Below are 5,521 nucleotides of genomic sequence, written 5' to 3'. Positions count from 1 at the left end.
GAAGATTAGCTATGATGATATTAGTGCATAATGTTCAAACTTGGGTTTGTTACACTATACCATTTAACTTTATAGATTTCACGAGAGGTGAAACCAAAAGTTAAGGGCTTCAGAAGAACTGCATGACTAAAATATGTGTACTTTATGGAGTACCCTGCCACGATACGGACCCGAGTTCCATTCTCGGGTGGTGCATCTGAAATATTAGCTATGATGATATTAGTGCATAATGTTCAAACTTGGGTTTGTCACAATATCGTTTATATTTATAGATTTCACGAGTAGCACTATCGAGCTTTTTTTTTTTTAAAAAATCGTGAGGTGAAACTAAAAGCTAAAGGCTTTAGAAGAATTGCATGACCAAAATATGAGTAAGTTATGGATATGCTTGATGGTGCATGCACTAGTGGTCTCGTGGTAGAATAGTACCCTGCCACGGTATAGACTTGAGCTCGATTCTCGACTGGAGGTGCATCTTGAAGATTCACAATGATGATATTATGCATAATGTTCAAACTCAAACTTAGGTTTGTCACAATATCGTTTATATTTATAGAATTTACGAATAGCACAATCGAACTTTTTCTTTTTTTAAATCGTGAGGTGAACATAACAGTTAAGGGCTTCAGAAGAACTGCATGACCAAAATACGAGTAAGTTATGGATATGCCTGAAGTTACATACACTAGTGGTCTAGTGGTAGAATAGTACCCTGCCACGGTACAGACACGAGTTTGATTCTCGACTGGTGCATCTTGAAGATTGGCAATGATGATATTAGTGCATGATGTTCAAACTTGGGTTTGTCACAATAGCGTTTATATTTATAGAATTTACGAGTAGCACTATCGAACTTTTTCTTTTTTTATATCGTTAGGTGAAACTAAAAGCTAAGGGCTTTAGAAAAATTGCAGGACCAAAATACGAGTAAGTTATGGATATGCCTAAAGGGACATGCACTAGTGGTCTAGTGGTAGAATAGTACCTTGCCACGCTATAGACCCAAGTTCGATCTTTTGTTGATGCATCTTGAAGATTGGCAATGATGATATTAATACATGATGTTCAAACTTGGGTATCGAACTTTCTTTTTCTTTTTTTAAATCGTGAAGTGAACTAAGGGATTCAGAAGAACTGCATGACCAAATTACGAGTAAGTTATGGATATGCCTGAAGGTACATGCACCAGTAGTCTAGTGGTAGAATAGTACCCTACCACGGTACAGACTCGAGTTTGATTCTCGGCTGGTGCATCTTGAAGATTGGCAATGATGATATTAGTGCATGATGTTCAAACTTGGATTTGTCACAATATCCTTTATATTTATAGAATTTACGAGTAGCAGTATCGAACATAAAAGTTAAGGGCTTCAGAAGAACTGCATGACCAAAATACGAGTAAGTTATGGATATGCCTGAAGGTACATGCACTAGTGGTCTAGTGGTAGAATAGTGTTCTGCCATGGTACAGACCTGACTTCGATTCTCGGCTGGTGCATCTTGAAGATTGGCAATGATGATATTAGTGCATGATGTTTCAAACTGGCAATGATGATATTAGTGCATGATGTTTCAAACTTGGGTTTGTCACAATATCATTTATATTTATAGAATTTACGAGTAGCACTATCGAGCTTGTGGTCTAGTGGTAGAATAGTACCCTGCCACGATGTAGACCCGAATTAAATTCTCGGCTCTTGCATCTTGAAGATTATCTATGATTATTATATTAGTGCATAATGTTCAAAATTGGGTTTGGTACAATATTTCTTTTAACTTTATAGATTTAACGAGTAGCACTATCGAGCTTTTTGTTTTTATATCGAGATGTGAGACAAAAAGTTAAGGGCTTCAAAAGAACTGCATGACCAAAATATGTGTACTGTATGGAGTACCCTGCCACGATACGAACTCGAGTTTCATTCTCGACTGGTGCATCTTGAAGATTAGCTATAATGATATTAATGCATAATGTTCAGATTTGGGTTTGTCACAATATCGTTTATATTTATAGATTTCACGAGTAGCACTATCGAGCTTTTTTTTTTAAATCGTGAGGTGAAACTAAAAGTTAAGGGCCTCAGTAGAACTGCATGACCAAAATACGAGTACATTATGGATATGCCTAAAGGTACCTGCACTAGTGGTCTAGTGGTAGAATAGTACCCTGCCACGGTACAGACCTGAGTTCGATTCTCGACTGGTGCATCTTAAATATTGGCATAATTTTCAAACTTGTGTTTGTCACAACATTGTTTAAATTTATAAATTTCACGAGTAGGAAAACTTGTGTTTGTTACAACATTGTTTAAATTTATAAATTTCACGAAGCTTTTTGTTTTTAAATCGATAAGTGAAACTGAAAGTGAAGGGCTTCGGAAGAACTGCATGACCAAAATACGAGTACGTTATGGATCTTCTTTAAGGTAGATGCACCAGTGGTCTATTGGTAGAATAGTATCCTGCCACGGTACAGACCCGAGTTCGATTCTCGGTTAGAGCATCTTGGAGATTAGTCAAGTGTTCGAATTACTTTCCAATATCTTCGAAAATAAGGTAATTCATAAATTGTCTTAATTGGTAGCTATGTTGAAGATTAGCTATATGTTTGAATCTCCTAAGCGACCAAAAGTTCATCTTTTTGTACTAGCAAAGCGACTCCTTTATAAGGAATACTTTTTTATAAGATATTGTCCACTTTGTCCCGTTACCTCACGATCTCATAGAGGTATTCACACCCTAGTTATAAGGAATGCTTCCTTCCCCTCGATAAATTTAAAACGACGTACAACACTTGTGTTAGAAATTTCAAGATATTTACAAATGAAAAAAATTATACAACTAATTAATTTCTGATATGAATCCAACAACTGATCACTTCCGTGTACCCGAACGAGCAATTGCAAGAATCAATACAAAGAAGATTCAAGAATCAAATCAAGAAAATATTGGAGTGATTGATATTGGAAAGTAATTCGAAGACTTGGCTTTGGTAGTTGAACTACCAATTAAGACAATTTATGAATTACCTTATTTTCTTCGATTTGTATTTAATAGCATTTATTAGTTGTTGGTGGCTGAAATTTATTTTGTTAGGGTTATCTTTTGGTCTTATTTAGAGGCATGTAATATTCTCGTTTGGATGTTGTTTTGGTTGAATACAGACAAAACCTTTGTGTTTTTCTTGATACCCTTTTGGTGGTTTTCTTTTTCAAACCTTGCTTTAGGTTTGATGTTTAAACCGATTCATTGAATTAGTTTTGATCAAGCTAATTCTGGAATTATCTTGGTATCTAAAAGTGACCATTATAGATTCCAAGTTCGATCTAAGAGTCATTCATCTTCTAACCAGCTCTTGGTTGGAATCAATCCGTTAAGTTAGCTTTCTCTTGAATGTTTTGGCAAGGATTCTAGAAGGACCTCTAGTTTTGCAAAATCCAGCATTGTTGGCGCTTATCATTTGGTATCAGATCATTTGGTCAATGTTCTTTGGCCGCACTAGAGGTGAAATATCTTTATTGTTATTTTTTTTTCTATCAATTTTTTTTCTCTCTCAGATTATCGAAAAAAAAATCAACGTCTACATTCTTGACCTAGTACCAAAATCCTACCTTTGAGTGTTAAACACGAGTGTCCCTGAGTGAAATTTTTGTGAGAAGTGTGGAGAGGCCCCTTGATAACAAAATGTCACATAATGGAGAAGGAGAACCCGTACCAGATCTTAATACAACCATTCTTCAAGCTATTCAAGATATTATGAAAATGATGATGGAAAGATAGGCAAGAAAGAAGGGCACAACAACAAAGACAAGAACGAAGATTACGAGAAGATGAAAGTATAGTAGTACAAGAAAGACAAGTTGAAGGAAGATGGAGAGGAAGAAATAACCATGCAACTATTATGCAACCTAGAAGGATGGAAAGAATACATGAAGATAGAGATGGAGGAGTTAAACTCAAAATCCCACTATTTTGTGGAACGGCAGATTCTAAGGCATACTTGCAATGGGAAAGAAAGATAGAGCATTTGTTTGATTGGAACACCTATAGTGAAAATAAGAAGATGAGACTTGCTATTGCCGAATTTACCAATCATGTCGGTGATTGGTACCAACATCTCAAATCTGAGAGAAGAAGAAAAGAGGAGGATCCAATAGAGACTACGGAAGAACTTAAAGAAGCCATGAGAAAAAGGTATGTTCCAAAACATTATGAAAGAAATTTGAAAACTAAATTGCAAGGTTTGAGGCAAGGAACAAAAAGTGTGGCAGAATATCATCAAGAGATGGCCCGTTACCTCACGATCTCATAGAGGTATTCACACCCTAGTTATAAGGAATGCTTCCTTCCCCTCTCAAACCGATGTTGGATCTCGAGAAATCGAACTGCGATGAAAAGATAAATTTAAAACGACGTACAACACCTGTGTCAGAAATTTCAAGATATTTACAAACGAAAAAAATTATACAACTAATTGATGTCCCAGGTCGAATACAACTAACATACACTCCGGGTCGACACCCCTCTATGATAGTAGAGCTCCAAAGCATCTCTCCACCGTGACCAACTAGAAAAGGAGAAAGGTGTAAGTATAAAAATATACTTGGTAACCAACCTACTTGTAGGCCCTCGTTGCTTCCTTCTTCTACTAGGTTTCCACGACTTTCCTTTGGTCTATAGAAAGTTCGGGCCTACCGTTTATTGTGCTCTAAGCTACCGTATAGGTCCGAAAGTTCTAATTGATTCCTCATTAATCATCTACCCTTGTTGTCCCGAGTGCCTCTTCGAGATTCGTTCCTAAAACAAAAAAGTCGCTTTGGCCATGTCCAAATAATATGAAAATAAGAAAACCTAAAATAATACAAATGTCCAAATAATCATATCAATGCATTCTAATATATCATCATAAAATCCGCATCAGAATATCCTACCAATTTAAACTCAATATTTCTAGGATACTATCATCCTAAATTAATAGTCAGAAGCAAATATTAAAATATTCTTTTAAGTGCATGTAAATGAGATTCCTTGGCGCTTGCACGATGTAGACCCGAATTAAATTCTTGGCTCTTGCATCTTGAAGATTATCTATGATTATTATATTAGTGCATAATGTTCAAAATTAAGTTTGGTACAATATTTCTTTTAACTTTATAGATTTCACGAGTAGCACTATCGAGCTTTTTGTTTTTATATCGAGATGTGAAACAAAAAGTTAAGGGCTTCAGAAGAACTGCATGACCAAAATGTGTACTGTATGGAGTACCCTGCCACGATATGAACCCGAGTTTCATTCTCGACTGGTGCATCTTGAAGATTAGCTATAATGATATTAATGCATAATGTTCAAACTTGGGTTTGTCACAATATCGTTATATTTATAGAATTTACGAATAGCACTATCGAACTTTTTCGTTTTTTAAATCGTGAGGTGAACATAATAGTTAAGGGCTTCAGAAGAACTGCATGACCAAAATACGAGTAAGTTATGGATATGCCGAAAGTTACATGTACCAGTGGC

The 5,521-nt window shown here is 35.9% G+C and overlaps 2 non-coding genes across 2 annotated transcripts; both read left to right on the top strand.

Annotated features, from left to right (window-relative positions):
- The first annotated feature begins 1,182 nt into the window (after positions 1-1,182).
- TRNAG-ACC lies at positions 1,183-1,253 on the top strand. Its single transcript has one exon. It is a non-coding gene; the product is annotated as a tRNA-Gly (tRNA).
- Positions 1,254-2,137: 884 nt separating this feature from the next.
- TRNAG-GCC lies at positions 2,138-2,208 on the top strand. Its single transcript has one exon. It is a non-coding gene; the product is annotated as a tRNA-Gly (tRNA).
- Positions 2,209-5,521: the final 3,313 nt, after the last annotated feature.

This window comes from Cucurbita moschata, unplaced genomic scaffold (assembly GCF_002738365.1).
Source record: "Cucurbita moschata cultivar Rifu unplaced genomic scaffold, Cmos_1.0 Cmo_Scf00117, whole genome shotgun sequence".
Classification (NCBI taxonomy): Eukaryota; Viridiplantae; Streptophyta; class Magnoliopsida; order Cucurbitales; family Cucurbitaceae; genus Cucurbita; species Cucurbita moschata.
Note: the sequence above shows the minus strand (reverse complement) of the source record. Positions and strands in the feature narration are given on the sequence as shown.